Raw genomic sequence first — 19,140 nt, forward strand, 5'->3', positions numbered from 1 at the left:
GATTCTGAATGCCTGATGCAAGCTCTTAGTGCTCAGTGCAGCTGGACACACTTCCATGGGGATCATCTGTCTCCACTGAAGACCCCTTTACAATGATTTATATTTGAAGCTAAATGATTTCTCTTTATTAACAGAGAATACCACTCTTTGCAATCTATTAAGTGAATATCCTACTTAACACATATATTTCTGTGAAAAATCTACTATCATCTGTGGAAAAATGTGATAAATCAATTTGATCGTCATATTTAATATGTATTTATTAAGGCTTATTTTGTGCTGGTCATAATGGAGAATCAAAGGTGCTAGACTGCGTTCTTGTACTCAGTGAACGTATCTTCTATTTGGAGAGGCACCCAGGATCACAGACAGCCTAATAAGCAAAAAAAAAAAGGAATCCTTAATGCTAACTCACAGGATTAAAAGAAGGCTTAGTGGATGAAGGACTATTAGAGGTAGGTTTTGAATGGGTAGAAATGTCATGGGAAGAGACAAAGTATAAGGGGAAAAGTCACTAAAAACACAAATACATAAAGACGCATGCTTATCTGGGATGCAACATAGTTCTAAGATGATGAACAATAGAATTAGAGGAGTAAGTTTTAATAAGATAAAGTTTTTGAACACAAAATAAGTTAAGTATACCTTATATGTAAAAGTTTAGCTTAGAGAAACAGAGGTAGAGTTGCTGAAGATCCATAAGACAGTTTTTAATCTAGTAGGTGAAACAGTGTTGAGAGGATTTGTTAACCCTCAAAATTGTATGCAAAAATGTTTTCTATGAATTTTTCAACTTGAATTCTGCTATGAATTGAATGTTTGTCCTCTTTCAAGATTAGTGCTGAAACTTAATCCCCAAAGCAATAATATTAAGAGGTGGGACCTCTAGGATGTGAGGACACAGTGTTTCATCTCTTTTGATTTTATGTAATGTCAGGACACAAGGAAGCTGCCATCTATGAGGAGCCAGCCCTCACCAGACACTGAATCTGCTGTAGTCTTGATGTTGGATTTCCAGTTTCCAGAACTGTGAGACATAAAATGTCTGTTGTTTATAAATTACCCAGCCTGGTATTTCGTTATAGCAGCCTGACAAACTAAGATAGTCTGTGACTTCTCAAAGTTGTAAATATTTGCTCTAAGGTCATCCAGAATCCATAAATGGGAAAATAAAGTCTCTATTTTAGTATATTAAATGTTTGGCAACTTAGTTGTTAAAATCATACATTTGAGAGTAAACTCTGACCCTATGTTCTAAATCACTAAATTTTGTCCATGCTATTTTCAAAAACAAACCAGTAAAGTCTTTATGTCTTTGCATCTCTACTGATACCCTGCTTACCTAAATCCCCATTTTTCTCTTACCTGGATTAGTTAAATTATCTCCTAATGATTGTATCTGTTATCCATTTTCAGTGTACTTTTTAAGGAAATAAATCAGCTCCTACCTTGCTCCTTCTTAAAATTCTTCAATATCATTCTTTGATTTACAATGCAATTCAAGGTCTGCAACAGGATGACCAATTAATCCTATCTCCCACCACTTTTTCTCTCTCTACTCCAACTCCAGTAGTAATCTGAGTTAGTTTTCATTTCCTCAGACACAAACACTGATAATCAATATAGGAAATTCACATTTTTTGCTCCTACCACAAGCACTTTTCCTAGTTTAAACGTAACATCCTCAGAGGCTCTACTATAAGCCCAAGTCTAAATTACCTCTTGTTATGAATCAGAACACTCTGCTATTTATCTTTATACTATACATCATAAAATGTACTGTTGTTATGTTTGTCTCTTTCTAAAAGAAGGCCAGGTAAGACAGGGTATCATCAACCATATTTCATTCATCATTTGATATCCAACATCGACCATAATGCCAACTACCCACTAGATGCTCAGTAAGTGTGTGCGCACTTGAAATAATTGATAAACTTGCCTTCCCAAAATTTCTCTAATTACTATATAGGCAGTGTACATTAAGAGGCAATATCATCCACTTGTAATGCCTTTGAAAAAGGCAAGGAATCCCCTAAAGACGTCCATATACTAATCCACAAAATCTGTAAATATGCTACATTAGATGGTTAAAGGGACTTTCTAGCTGTAAATAAGGGTAGGGAGCTTGTGGTGGGGAGATTATCCTGCGTTATTCAGATGTGTCCAATATTATTACAAAGGTCCTTAAAAATGGAGGCAGAAAAGGACAGTCAGAAGAAATGTAACCTCAAAGAATGATTAGAGAGAGAGAGAGAGAGAGAGAGAGAGAGAGAGAGGCCTTAAGCATCAAGGAAAAAATCATGAACCAAGGAATGTGGGCAACTCTTAACAGCTGAAAAAGACATGGAAATTGATCCCCTAAAACTTCCTGAGAGAAATGCAGTCCTGTCAATATCGTAATTTTAGCCCACTTATACCTATATTAGACTTCCACCCTCCAGAACTATATGATAATAAATGTGTTTTTTGAGCCTCTATGATTTGTTACTACAGTAATAGAAAATAGAAAAGGCACCTTTAATTAAATGCTTTCTGAGTAGTCCTTTATTACCATATATAGGAGTTCCTGAACCTTTTCTCAGTCTCTAAGTGTAAAAATACTCAGCAATAGAGCTATAGAATCATTCTAAGTCTCTAAGTCTTGCTTTATATATTTTTTAAGGTCCTGGGACAGGTCACACCTTGGCCCTAATTGTTCACACTCAGTTCATTTCAAGGCAAATAAAACAAGTTACTAGCTCATTAGCTGATTGAAAATTAGATGCCTATTTATTAGCACCTAGTTTCCAGGTTGAATTATAGCTGTTTAAAAGAGAGACAGCCAGCAGCTGTAATTCTGAGCACCTTTTGCTATTCAGAGAAACAATGGCTTATCACTTAGCTATCCTTGTCAAGAATGACCACCAAAGTAATCGGCCACAGAGTACTACCTACGTTTTAGAAAAGGTGAACTATTTGGGTCAACAGCAGAGGGGAGCTTGGGATCTATTTGCTTTCTTTTTTCTCCTCGTTTTGGTTTTTTGTTTGAAAATTCATTGCATTGTTTTCTGCTTTCATTTGCCACACTTTACAAAATAAATTTCAAAGAAAAAATGATAGAAGTATTTCCATGCCTTTCTCCTCAGAGGAGTCTTCCGAGATCTCTATAAAGTACTTCCTCTGTGGGAACAGAACACACAATATAGATCTTACTGCACTCCACTGAAAGAGATATTTCAGTGAAGTCTCACTCTCAACTCCTGTTCTTAAGTGTTAAATTCTTTATGACATCTTTTCTCTTAAGCCCCTTCTAGCCATTCAACAAAGTTAAAGCTTCTGTAAAATGAAATTCTATGGCCTGAATTAAAAGAGGCCTTGAAGAACATCTAGTCAGCCCCATGAGGACTTCTAACGACGTTTCCATTTAGTTACACTTGATGAGAGAGAAGAGTCTAAACCCACAGCCTTGTTCTGATATTTCTAGAAAGCCTTATATTTTCCTCAAAAATTTAACTACACTTGTTGAAAGAGAAGAGTTTAAACCCAGAGTTCTGTTCTGATATTTCTAGAAAGGGTTATATTTTCCTCAAAAATTTATAAAAACTTTGACATCCTTGACAGTATACATTTGTGTCTGCTATATTTTAACTATAGTGCCTCCTCAGTCTCCTTCAAAATTTTAGGTTTAATAGTTTCTAAGATGACGCATCACATTTTTCTTACATTCCATGATGTATTACTGAATTATTCAATTTGAAAAACATTTCCTTATATTAATATGTGTCATAAACTGACAACAAGTAGTATGTATGACTGAGTAGGTTGTGTACATCTGACCCATAATATAATTACAGAATAATTGAAACATGTAACGATGTTAAAAAGTCTACCATTGCAAACCTAACAAAAACAAGCAATGAGGAAAAAGAATTGCCTATTTATTCTCTTTGAAGCAATTGTGAATGGGAATCCATTCAGAATAAAATACTTAGGAATCCAACTTACAAGGGATGTGAAGGACCTCTTCAAGGAGAACTATAAACCACTGCTCAATGAAATAAAAGAGGATACAAACAAATGGAAGAACATTCCATGCTCATGGGTAGGAAGAATCAATATCGTGAAAATGGCCATACTGTCCAAGGTAATTTACAGATTCAATGCCATCCCCATCAAGCTACCAATGACTTTCTTCACAGAATTGGAAAAAACTACTTTAAAGTTCATATGGAACCAAAAAAGAGCCCGCATCGCCAAGTCAATCCTAAGCCAAAAGAGCAAAGCTGGAGGCATCATGCTACCTGACTTCAAACTATACTACAAGGCGACAGTAACCAAAACAGCATGGTACTGGTACCAAAACAGAGATATAGATCAATGGAACAGAACAGAGCCCTCAGAAATAATGCCAGATATCTACAACTATCTGATCTTTGACAAACCTGAGAAAAACAAGCAATGGGGAAAGGATTCCCTATTTAATAAATGGTGCTGGGCAAACTGGCTAGCCATATGTAGAAAGCTGAAACTGGATCCCTTCCTTACACCTTATACAAAAATGAATTCAAGATGGATTAAAGATTTAAACATTAGACCTAAAACCATAAAAACCCTGGAAGAAAACCTAGGCATTACCATTCAGGACATAGGCATGGGCAAGGACTTCATGTCTAAAACACCAAAAGCAATGGCAACAAAAGCCAAAATTGACAAATGGGATCTAATTCAACTAAAGGGTTTCTGCACAGCAAAAGAAACTACCATCAGAGTGAACAGGCATCTACAAAATGGGAGAAAATTTTCGCAACCTACTCATCTGACAAAGGGCTAATATCCAGAATCTACAATGAACTCAAACAAATTTACAAGAAAAAAACAAACAACCCCATCAAAAAGTGAAAGGATATGAACACACACTTCTCAAAAGACGACATTTATGCAGCCAAAAGACACATGAAAAAATGCTCATCATCACTGGCCATCAGAGAAATGCAAATCAAAACCACAATGAGATACTATCTCACACCAGTTAGAATGGCAATCATTAAAAAGTCAGGAAACAACAGGTGCCGGAGAGGATGTGGAGAAATAGGAACACTTTTACACTGTTGGTGGGACTGTAAACTAGTTCAACCATTGTGGAAGTCAGTGTGGCGATTCCTCAGGGATCAAGAACTAGAAATACCATTTGACCTAGCCATCCCATTACTGGGTATATACCCAAAGGACTATAAATCATGCTGCTATAAAGACACATGCACGCGTATGTTTACTGTGGCACTATTCACAATAGCAAAGACTTGGAACCAACCCAAATGTCCAACAATGATAGACTAGATTAAGAAAATGCGGCATATATACACCATGGAATACTATGCAGCCATAAAAAATGATGAGTTCATGTCCTTTGTAGGGACATGGATGAAACTGGAAATCATCATTATCAGTAAACTATCACAAGGACAAAAAACCAAACACCGCATGTTCTCGTTCATAGATGGGAATTGAACAATGAGAACACATGGACACAGGAAGGGGAATGTCACACTCTGGGGACTGTTGTGGGGTGGGGGGAGGGGGGAGGGATAGCATTAGGAGATATACCTAATGCTAAATGGCGAGTTAATGGGTGCAGCACACCAGCATGGCACATGTATACATATGTAACTAACCTGCACATTGTGCACATGTACCCTAAAACTTAAAGTATAATAATAATAATAATAATAATAATAATAATAATGATAAAAGAATTCCCTATTTAATAAATGGTGCTGGGAGAACTCGCTAGCTATATACAGAATTTTGAAACTGAACCCATTCCTTATACCTTATATAAAAATTAACTCAAAATGGATTAAAAACATAAATATAAAATGCAAAACCATAAAAACCCTAGAAGAAAATCTGGGCAATACTATTCAGGACATTGTCGTCCGCAAAGATTTCATGATAAAAATGCCAAAAACAATGACAACAAAAGGAAAAATTGATAAATTGGATCTAATTAAAGAGCTTCTGCATAGCAAAAGAAACTATCATCAGAGTGAACAAGCAACCTACAGAATGAGAGAAAATTTTTGCAATCTATCAGACAAAGGTCTAATATCGAAAATCTACAAGGAACTGAAACAAATTTTCAAGAAAAAAAAAGTGGGTAAAAGACATGAACAGACACTTCTCAGAAGACATATGTGTGGCTAACAAACATGAAAAAAGCTCAGTATCACTGATCATTAGAAAAATGCAAATCAAAACCACAAGGAGATACCATCTCAAGCCAGTCAGAATGGCAATTATTAAAAAGTCAAAAAATGACATGCTGATGAGGTTGCAGAGAAGAAGAAATGCTTTAGGTGGGAATGCAAATTAATTCAGCCATTGTGGAAGACAATGTGGCAATTCGTCAAAGATCTAGAGGCAGAAATGACATTTGACCCAATAATCTCATTACTGAGTATACACCCAAAGGAATAAAAAACATTCTATTATAAAGATACATGCATGCGTATGTTCATTGCAGCAGTGTTGACAATAGCAAAGACATGGAATCAACCCAAATGCCCATCAATGATAGACTGGATAAAGAAAATGTGGTACATATACCCCCCATGGAATACTATGCAGCCATGAAAGAATGAGATCATGTCCTTTGCAGGGACATGGATGGAGCTGGAAGCCATTATCCTCAGAATACTAATACAGGAAAAGAAAACCAAACACTGCATGTTCTCACTTATAAGTGGGAGCTGAATGATGAGAACACATGAAACATGAGGGGTAACAACACACACTATGGCCTTTCAGGGTTGGGGGTTGTGGGGAAGGACAGCATCAGGAAAAATAGCCAAAGGATGCTGGGCTTAATACCTAGGTGATGGGATGATCTGTGCAGCAAACCACCGTGGTACGTGTTGACCTATGTAACACACCTGCACATACTGCACATGTACCCTGAACTTAAATTAAAAGTTAAAGAAATAAAAAGTCTACCATTCAAGGATGAACACTCAGTACTAAACTAATATATGTCTCCATGGGCCACATATTTAAATGTGAATAATTTTTACAAGGGTAACATCCAAATACAAATTGGCATAAATAGAGTAGTATGTTTGCATTTTTCAGAATTAGCGTGAAGCAATGAGCAGAAAAGATTTGAACAGAATGTTGAGGAAGGAAAGAGGTATCTAGCGGTTTGAGACTTTCACACAATGGCGTTGGCAATTCACTGGAGAGTGAAGGAGCCATTTTAGTTTTGACAGTTAAGGACCTGTGATACTGACCTGCAGCAGCGATTCTCACACTTTCAGAATAGATCACACAGCATCAGAATTGTTCAGGGATCTTGTTCCTGGATTCTATCCCTGGGGTTTCTGATTCAGTAGGTGTCAGGTGGAGATGAAAATTGGCATTTCTCATGAGTTCTTAAGTCGTGCTGACACTACTTTTCCAGAGATAGCACTTTGAGAACTACTAAGCTAAAGGAACTGAGCAGGCAAATTTGGTCTGGTTTATTTTTAGCTATGTAATTGGAAACTCCAAGAAGGAAAAAACAAGGTGGTAGCACTGTTTTTATGCCAAGATGGTAAAATACAGTTTGTTTGTTTGTTTGTTTTTTATCGAGACGGAGTCTCACTCTGTCACCCAGGCTGGAGTGCAGTGACATCATCTTGGCTCACTGCAACCTCTGCCTCCCAGGTTTAAGCGATTCTCCTGCCTCAGCCTCCCAAGTAGCTGGGACTACAGGTGCCTGCCACCATGCCCAGCTAATTTTTTGTATTTTTAGTAGAAATAGGGTTTCACTATGTTGGCCAGGAAGGTCTCAATCTCTTGACCTCGTGATCTGCCCACCTCGGCCTCCCAAAGTGCTGGGATTACAGGCATGAGCCACTGAGCCCGGCCAAAACACAGTGAGATATGTATATATATATATCAGTGAGATATATATATATATATCACTGAGGGTCTATGTTATTCCATTTAGTGTGATACTAATCTATAATATTGATTATATGTATTAGCAACAGATATGCAAGGTTAAAATAATAGTAAAGATGCTATTTATTATGTTATTTATCATTTTATTTAATGTTTGATATCTAATATTTCAAACTACTAAAGGCATGAATAAGGCATTCTATTTTCTTTTTTTTCAGACATCATGTTACCTATTTATTTTCTTAATAGTAGTTTTATTTAATTCATTTGTAGTTTTTATTAATACTTTACTTATCATAGATTCTTTGGAATAGATTTTTTCTCACCTGTCTGCTTTTGCAAAGGCTGAACTATACCATGTAGGATGATTTCATTGTTTTATCTTTTCCAAGTTTACTTTCCATATATATCTTTGTCCAAGAGGTCGTATATCTTACCTCCTTTCTTGTACAGTACTTTAAGATTAGTGGAGGAATGTATTTCAAACCCCAGGTTCTCGTGGTAAACATCTCTTCGGCTGTATTTACAAAATGCCAAGTTCTAACTGTGGACTTTAATATTCTAATTATCCTCATAGATGAATGAATTTTTGCCACTACTCACCCAGGACAGTACATTATTAACAGAAAATTTCATCTTCAAGATTAGTTAGTGATACATTAATGTTCTCTATTTTTTAATGCCACTTGCAGAACTTCAATAGCCTCCCATTGTCCTATACATATAACTGAAGAACTTTAGACATATAGATGCAGTTCCCCTCTTTCTGTAGGTTCCTAAGGGAGGTATGTAATGAAGCCCACAAGGTAGAACATATCCTAGTTTTCATAACACAGCATGGAAGCCAAGACAACTCCCTCTCAGATGCTAATCCACCATGTTGACTTCTGAGGAAGCCCAGTTCTGAGACGGCCTCTAAGATTTCCAGTTTATCTGTTGTTCTTTATGTAAGAGCACATATTTGCCATAAATCCTGCCCTTAGGTCAAACCGTCTTGATGTTATATTTCAGTTGTCTTACACATCTCTTCTGAATCGCTCTTTCTCTGTTATATATAAATCCTGGGTCTGGGGGTAGTGGCATGGAGATCATGGGGATCCACCATCTTGTCTCATTGCATCCCTAGACACAGACATGGCTTCTGTTTTTAAGTCCCTATTAAAGTTTAATTTATAAGAAACTGAACATGTCAGCTTGTTTTTCTGGCCCCTCAGCTTCCTTGGACTTCGGGGCAGGTTTGCATAGAACTGGCCACTGTGGAATATACAGGGATCTATCATATCAGGTGGCCAGCAATAGCTTGTTAGCAAAAAAACCAAAAGAACTGGTTTACAGTGTACAGTAAATAAAGGGAGACATATTACCTCTACTTTCCACTTTCCCACTCTTCAATATCCAAAACTAATCTTGGAGTATAGTTATTAGTTATTGCTTTTATTTAGTACCTAGAAATAAACTAAAGTTGTGACCTTAGGTAAGCATAGTTTAACTGTTTAAAACCATGTTAGAATATTAAAAATTAATTGATTTCATATTCAATTATGTAGATATGTGTATAGTCATGTCACAAATTTATTTTTCAGAGCATCTCTGTGGAGTTGAGGCACAAGAGACAATTCTATAAATCATATTCTCCTAAGACCATATTGATATGATCTTCCTTACATGATTGTTTTCTGTTTTTCCTTTGACCAATTTTCTTATGTATCTATATTTTATCAGTTAAAAATTAATTTTCTATTTTGGGCAATTTTCATACTTTTCCCAATATTAAAGTCATTAACCCTGTAAGTATATACATGAAAGATGATATATTCACATATACCAATCTAGTTTTTCTGCTAATGATGATGAACTCATAATGCTGGCATGAGTTTGCCTTCTGGGAACAGAAATTCTTCATATTTACATTTTAGAGAACGTTCTTTTATAATTTGAAAGAGAGAAAAATTTAAAATATTTTTATTCTTAGGGTAGAGAAAAATATTTAGAATTGCTATCACATGACCATGAGGTGAAACTGAGGAATTCATATAGGGGATGAAGGATCAGAGCGGACATTAAGTAACTGTGTATGCAAACATGGCTGTTTTCTTCTGCTTATGCTCTAAAAAGTCATTTTAGATAAAATCCAAATATATTCGAAGCCATTTCCAAAACCTTGAATTTGCAGTTATTTTTGTTTCTCATTTGAATTGAACCTTATGAAATTCTAAAGTATTGAAGATCAAAAATGCCATTCACAATAAAATCTGTGGCTGTGAGATTAAAATGAATTATATAGATTCTAAGAGTTTATGTTGTTCAATTGTAAGATAAATAGTTATACTATTGAAAAAGATAGATTCTAACAGAACAATTAATCAGACACCAATTATCATATGTGTGAGCTCCATTGCCTCTAAGTGATTATATGAGGAAGGTGGAAGGTGAAAAAAAAACAGGAAGAAATATCCACAAATATGTATTTTGTTTCACTAATTCAAAAAAACAAAATTAAAATTAAATGGTCTCTATCCAGGTTACTTATATCACCATGTTCTGATGCGTTAAAACTGTGGATATATTATAGCCTAATTATCATCATATCAGTAGCTACTATCTGGGTCTAGAATAAAACTGGCTTTTCAGAAATTTTGTTTCTAATATGCAAGTTAAGTAGAAATCATTTACTATATTGACTTTATTTCTTCTATATTTGTACTGAATATTTATATGTAGTTAAATCACATAAACACTAAATTCAGCCCTCTAGAATTTGAACCTTGTAATCTTACAGCATCAGTGTGAACTGTAGTTCTTTGTGTTAGGTTAGCATAACATAAATAACAAGTCACACTAAAATATTATTAAAGTTTTGCATGCTTTACACTCTAACAGTCAATGAATACCACAAAATGAAGAATAAAAATAATCAAACCCCTGTTACATAACAGGCTCCTGTAAAATAGACTCTCTTTTGATAAAGTAAAAAAATGTGATTTATAATTTCATTTCTGGCCAGTTATTGAATGTCAATTATTGTGTACTCTGTATCAAAAAAAAATCTTGTCTATCAGTTTAAATTCAAGTTCATTGATTGCATAAATAGTGACTGTGCCCTAGATATATGTGATCAATGATCTAATTTACCCAGGCTATGGAGAAACCACCTGAAGGAAAAAAGAAAAATCCAGGTTTTAACAATAAAAGATACATGATGGTCTTCTGATTTGAATAAGAAAGCTTACTTTCTATAATGCACTTATTTAAGGGCTTCCAGATTACCTATTTTGATGGAAATGACTGGTCTATTTTAATGAACTAGATTAATTTATCGAAATATTCAATTTCTATTATTATTTGCTTAACTTATTGATCAGTAATTAGAGAATGATTCAATTATGGAGCATGCCAAAGGAACTATTAGAGACGCAAACACATTCTTCACAACGAATTTTTAAAAACACATCTAAAATGAAAAACAACATAGAACTGTTCCCACCTTTTCCTGTACTTTAAAATGTGTGTTTCCTAAACTTTTTTTCTGGTTTTAATGCACATCACTAATGCTAATGTGAAATTAATCACACTTTTTTTAAACTTTAGCATTCAGGGTATGTTGTCTGCCTTAAAATTACATATAAATAAAATATTAAAGTTTCACACACTCACTTGCAAATTAGTGTGTGTGTGTGTGTTATAAAAGGAATTTAGATAAAACTTACTTATGAAAAAAACTACCAAAATTCTTGAAGTAGGCCACCCTTGTTTACTGAAAAAATCTAAATGAAAGGTTTCCTGTGTTGAAATAATTATTGAGACAAATATGAAAGAGTCATTTCATGTTGGTAAAACCTATTTGTTATCACAAATCTTTCTTTAAAATAGATTAGGCTGAAAAAGGTGGAATTAGAAATTTAGTTTTTAGCTTATGCCCATTTCCTCACAATTACTAATGTACTCATACAGGAAAATAGGTCTATTCAGAAAAAATAGAGTAGACAACAGTTATTGTTTTGTTAGTAGGAACACATTGAGAGCTAGCTAGATGATCAAACATACACATGCCCAGATTTCCTGAAAAATGGTTCAATATCACTGCCCTTTTATCATACAAATTAAGGCACGAATTTCCTTTAAAATTTCCCTTTCTTTCCCTGTATTTTTAACTGGCATTGTTACTTGAACTTTCCCACTGTTGCAGGACATCAGTAAGTACAGCATCAGCTACCGGTGGGCTCAAGTATTGATAATATGGAAGAACAACCCTGGTGTAGAGAATCCCTCCATTCACAGATTTCCTCACTCCTCACCATCTCCTTCACCCGAACCTCATAGCCACTTTACCCAACTTTTGTTCACGTTATCTCAGTTTTTCTATCTAGACTTCTTCCACAGATAATAATTGACCACCAGTTCCGGAAATCTTGCCCTAATTTCCATTCCACAGGAATGGGCTTCTAAAATGTAGTCCTAACCACTGGTTGAGACTTAGCCCTCATTTTCTTAGCAGTTGGCAGCTTAATAGATGACTCACCACAAACAGTACTTGACTCTTAATTACTGTCAAAATCTTGAGAGAGTCTCCTAAATTCAGATAACATGTTTTGTCCTCTATATCGCTCTCCTTTTACTTGGTGACTCTTCCTCTGGTCTCTAGATAGCTATCACATCTTAGAAAGACACCCATTTACCCTTTTGAAAAACAGAAGGAATCTAAGGATGATCACAGATAAATTTGTGAAATTTTCAATATTGATCTTTAGTAACCTTCTAGCTGCTGCGTTTGAATTTGAAACTGGTGGCCTGTCCCTTTTCTTTGGAAGGCTCCATCAACTTTCTTTCTTTTGCTACTGCCAGTCACAGACAATGCTTTAAACTTACTTTCTTCATTTCCCCTTCTGGAAGAAAATACATTAATAGTAACTAATATTTATGGATTATGTTATAGTTTCTAAATGTGGATATTGCATCTATATTGGTCCGTTTTCACACTGCTATAAAGTACTGTCCTAGACTGGGTAATTTAAAAAGGAAAGAGGTTTAACTGACTCACAGTTTAACATGGCTGGGAATGCATCAGGAAACTGACAATCATGGCAGAAGGCAAAGGGGAAGCAAGGACGTTTTTCACATGGCAGCAGGAAAGAGAAGAGTGAGTAGTGAAGGGGGAAGAGCCCCTTAGCAAACCATCAGATCTCATGAGAACTCATTATCATGAGAACAGCATGGGGGAACTGCCCCCATGATCCAATCACCTCCCTAGACATGTGGGGATTATGGAGATTACAATTCAAGATAATTTGGCTGGCGACACAACCACACCATAGCAGCATTTCTACTTTTCTATTGAGTATAATTCTTGCACAGATTTATTGTTATTTTAAAGATTAGGTAACAAAAATTCACAAAAAACAAATTATTTTCTGAAGATCTTAATGATAGTAAAAGAGAAATCAAAGATGAATATTTGGTCTTGTCTTTGCTGATGTTATGCTCTTTTCATTACACACTCCATTACTAATTATATTCATGTTAATAAATGTTAATTAAAGACAGGATCTCATAGGTGTTGGTTGCCTTATGTTATCAATCTTTTATAGTTCACCTTTCCTCCCAGACATTCCTATCCATCTCCCTTCCCCACATGTGGGAAATCTCAAACATTTGCAATATGTCAGCAGCATCAATTTTATTTTTTTTTTCATTGGGGGCCATGATGTTTTACTTGGAATACTACATTTAAATTCAACTTCAGGCAAAAGATTATAGTTTTAAATTTTCTAAACCAATTATATTCTTATTCCGCATGAGTCTTATTCTAAAATACCTAGAAATTAAAGAGACAACACCTTAACAGAACAAGTAGAACACACTGAACATTACTGATGAAATAATGGGGTGCAGAAAGTGCTAGTAAAAAGGCTTGTTTGGACTTTTAACATCTTTATAAAAGTGCTCACTTTAAGTGCAGAAGTAAAAATATAAATGATAGAGTCCTGTGTCCTTAGGCCTTTGTCTATCCCCTGGCAGGGACATTCTGTCCGTCTGGAAGTACTATTTGGTGGATTTCTCCTTCAGTACCTCTTTCTGTCTTCATGAAAGTACAGTATAAAGAATCTACCAGCAATAAATGATGCATGGGTAAGCCCTGTAATGATGTACTACACATTCCAGGAACCATTCATCTGCTCTTATTGCTTACAAGCTGAACCAATTTGGGGATAAATATTTCAACACTTCTTAACACAGTTTTGCTGAGCTCAACAATTTACCAACTTAAGCATACCAGAGACTCAAATACTTTATATATGTTGGGTGGAGGGAGCAGAGAGAAAGAAAGAGACAGACACAGAGTGGGAAAGGAAGAAGGAGAGGAATGAAAGTAGAGAGAGAAAGAGAAAGAAAGAGAAATATTTCTGGAGGGAAATGACCATTTCCCTGAAAGAAAATACATAATACTTTCTCTATTGCACTGTACTTTCTGGAATTATTCAGATTCTTTTTCAATCATTTTCTCAAGCTGAGTGTCCAGGGAACATCTTTGATTGGCTCACACGTTGGCCTGTTCATGCTGCACAAGTTATAAGACTGAAGCTCCATTAATACCTCAATTACTTTTCAGCACTGGATGGCCATGAAAAATTCAAGAGATAAGAAATACAGCTCCATGATGGAATGAATATAAGGGTGTATCCCCTAAAAAAATATATTCTAAAAATTTCTTCTGAAGATTTTTTTCTTATGCCTCCATATTTCTCTTTTATTTTTGTGTAAAAACATAACTTTTCCTTTCACTGAAAAGCAATTATATTCTCAGGTGTGATGAGATTCAGTATCTGTTTTTTTTACCTTTTAAAATACAATTTAAATATAATATTTTTTATTTATATTAAAACTATTTGTACAAATAATTTAAAGTGATGAATGATACCTCAAGGCTTGTTCAGAACAGAGTTGGCACTGCTTCTCCTTCTCCATGTCTCATACCTTACAGGAAACCCCTTCCTTTAGATTGTTTTGGTGTATTCTCCTGTATTTGCAAAACATGTAATTATGTCACTCTGTGTATCTCTCTGTGTGTATCTCTCTCTCTGTCTGTCTCTGTCTCTGTCTCACTATTTCTCTCTCTGTCTCTCTTCCTCATTCTTCCCAATTCAAATCAATCTGTTAAGTTTCCACTATGGATGTTGGAACCTCCCCAGTTATCACACATGCCCTTTCCTCTTCCACACCTCCCACTATAATAATCGTACAATTTTGGATTAGAAAATGTTCATTGTTTTTATTATGAACATGTAACCATCACTCACCACTGAGGCATGCAATATACATGATACCTTTCTAACACTGTGCAACGTTTTCTTATTTTCTTGTTTATTGTTTGCATACTTATGTCAAACTCCCCTTCAGTTATCTAGATCTTTTCCTGATATGCTCTACCACACTGGGGTTGTGATCAGTTTCTCCTTTTTGAAAAAAAAAAAAAATCCATCCCAAACTTCTGTGCTGACTGCATTGGGTCTTTTCCAGGCATCTCAAGGGTCACCCTTTTGGCTTTGGCCTTCTTGGTAATCCATGTGAGACCCTTCAGTTCTATGCTCATTTAAAAATCTCCTCTTTCCTCTATTTGGTGTTTTTGTTTTCTTCCTTGATTTATTCCCTCTTTTTGGTCGAGCACACACCCTAACAGCCTTCTGAAGAAGAATGCACAACAAGTTAATTATTAGAGTCTTTGTCTGCAAGTATGACTCTTCCTTTGGATATTTGAAGGTTTGTTAAATTGCTAGCTTTCAGTGTTGCATATGAACATCAGAATCATTACTATTTCTTATCTTTAAGTGTGATTTCCTCCATCTCTGAAGGCCAAGAATTTGATTTTCTTTGAACCAAGTGCTATAAGATGTCATGATGACTATCTTGACTTATGTTGATATCCATCCATTGGTGTGAGCATTCATTGATCTCTTTCAGTCTGAAAATTCATGACCTTCAGATCTTAGATATTCCTTGAATTAATTTTCTTGCTTTTTTTTTTTACAATTTCATTTGCTGGTCTTTGTTTTGATGAATTTTCTTGCATTCTAATGCTGGATCTCTTGCAATAGTATATTTGGTGGTTTTTACCTTTTGGGTTTTTTTTTAAGTCTAATATTTACCTTTTTGTGCTTCTGCACTCAGCTTTCTAGATTTCTTTAACTTTACGTTGCAAAAATTCTCAAAAGTTTTTCGTTTCTCCTGTTATATTTTGAATTCTCATAAACTCTTTAAGTGTGTTTCATAATGATCTTCTCTGTACCCTCTTGATCATTTTTCATAGGTACAATATGGGTAATTTTCTGACATTATTTTCTTATAAACGGTTTATGCCTTTTGGTTTTTTCTTTTTGTGTTTACTTAGGCTTTGCCTTTGATATTTAAGCTTTCTTCTGCTGCATCTTGATTCTTGACTGTCTGCTTATGTTTAAGAAATGTAAGATGCTGATAGGAAATCCAGTAAGTAGGGGTGGGCTTGGTAATGGCGGTTCCCATTCTAGGAAGATAAGTATGTGCTGTTCTCTGCTAAGTTTCTGAAATTAATCTCTTTGGAATTTTTTTTGTCTAAATATCTATACTCTATCAAATCCCTACCCATTTTATGCCTGCTTGCATTTTCTCTTATCATCATCATCTTCATCATTTTCCTCCTCCCCTTTATTATCTCCAGCTTCTAATGCAATGGCTAACAGAGTATTTGCAAAACAAAAATGAGTTGAGTGTGTCTTATATATATCACATACATAAATATATATAATATGTATCACATACATAAATATATATAATGTATATCACATACATAAATATATATAATATATATCACATACATAAATATATATAATATATATCACATACATAAATATATATAATATATATCACATACATAAATATATATAATATATATCACATACATAAATACATATAATATATATCACATACATAAATACATATAATATATATCACATACATAAATACATATAATATATATCACATACATAAATACATATAATATATATCACATACATAAATACATATAATATATATCACATACATAAATATATATAATATATATCACATACATAAATATATATAATATATATCACATACATAAATATATATAATATATATCACATACATAAATATATATAATATATATCACATACATAAATATATATAATATATATCACATACATAAATATATATAATATATATCACATACATAAATATATATAATATATATCACATACATAAATATATATAATATATATCACATACATAAATATATATAATATATATCACATACATAAATATATATAATATATATCACATACATAAATATATATAATATATATCACATACATAAATATATATAATATATATCACATACATAAATATATAATATATATCACATACATAAATATATAATATATATCACATACATAAATATATATAATATATATCACATACATAAATATATATAATATATATCACATACATAAATATATATAATATATATCACATACATAAATATATAATATATATCACATACATAAATATATAATATATATCACATACATAAATATATATAATATATATCACATACATAAATATATATAATATATATCACATACATAAATATATATAATATATATCACATACATAAATATATATAATATATATCACATACATAAATATATATAATATATATCACATACATAATATATATAATATATATCACATACATAAATATATATAATATATATCACATACATAAATATATATAATATATATCACATACATAAATATATATAATATATATTACATATGTACATATGTAATATATATTACATATATAAATACCTATTACATATATTTATATATGTAATATCTATTACATATATATTGTATATTACATATATAAATATATAATATATATTACATATATAAATATATATAATATATATTACAGATATAAATATATAATATATATTACATATATAATATATATTACATACATAATATATAATATATATTACATATATAAATATATATAATATAAATATTACATTACATATTATATATACCAGGAGAGAAGAGAGAAAGGATGATATTTCTTTAACTTTTATTTGACAACAAAATGAATCAAAATAATTTTAAAGGACTAGGTTACATATTACTCAGTTTATCTTTAAAAGAGTTGGGATATGTTTGGTGACAATAACAGAATTACTGACTATAAAAGTGGCTTAGTTACAAATAATGTATTTTTCTCACATCACCAGAGATAGCTGCAGGTAGACTGTTCAGGGCATGTTCATGGTCTCAGTGATGCCAGGATCTCTTGGGTCTCTCTACCTCTATTCATGGTTCCATGTTGGCAGCAGCATTTCCTAACATAGTTACAGAAAATGATGTCCAAGTGAGGAAGAAAGCTGAGGAGTGCTAGGGACATCCTTTTGCATCTCTGTCTCTCTCTCATTTTCTCTCTCTCTCTCTTATACAGGGGTGGAGATAGCAGACAAGATTTTCTTCAGAAGCCCCTTTAGAATTTTTATCATGTCTTATTGGTCAGTATTGAGTCACACTGTAAATGCCAAAGTGTTGAAATTACCAAGAGGATTTTCTACTTTCTGGACAGAGGCTTTACTGATATAATGGCTGTTCTTTCTGTCCTTTCACATCTACACTCACTGTCTCATTGCATGTGTCCAGGGTCCTTTGCCTCCAGCCTCCATTCTATGATGATAGAAATAATCAAAAACATATTTAAATTAATGCATACATGAATAAAATAGGTTGCAGGTTTAAAAAATGCCATTTTGATTGGTGTCATTTAGCAACAGGCATGAAATGCAGAAAATTCAGCTTGAGTAACAGGGCCATTCTGGTGCCTCTGACATTGCCTTACACATAAGCTTAAACTTAACAATCAAGATATATTTGTATGAAGTCACAGGACATTAGTATGGGTAAATCTTGTTACATATTTAGACCAAAGAATTTTTGACTAATTTGTTCAAATAAGAAATACTTAATGAAAAAAATTACTCTCAAAGAAGCAAAAGTATAACTCAACAAATACACATTTTGGACCTATTAAGTTTAGGAGATTCTTTTTGTGGCAAAGACAAACAAAGGAATTTATAAAGGTTGGCTTTTATGAGGAAGTCATTACGTGATAGAAGAGCTGACTCCGTGAGT

The 19,140-nt window shown here is 33.5% G+C and overlaps 1 long non-coding RNA gene across 1 annotated transcript; it reads right to left on the bottom strand.

Moving 5' to 3' along the window:
* Positions 1-268: 268 nt before the first annotated feature.
* On the bottom strand, positions 269-18,305 carry LOC129049801 (uncharacterized). Its single transcript, XR_008513143.2, has 3 exons — positions 18,214-18,305; positions 14,837-14,935; positions 269-373 (listed from the first exon to the last, which is right to left on the bottom strand). It is a non-coding gene; the product is annotated as an uncharacterized LOC129049801 (long non-coding RNA).
* Positions 18,306-19,140: the final 835 nt, after the last annotated feature.

The sequence above is a fragment of the Pongo abelii genome, chromosome 15 (genome assembly GCF_028885655.2).
Source record: "Pongo abelii isolate AG06213 chromosome 15, NHGRI_mPonAbe1-v2.0_pri, whole genome shotgun sequence".
Lineage (NCBI taxonomy): Eukaryota > Metazoa > Chordata > Mammalia > Primates > Hominidae > Pongo > Pongo abelii.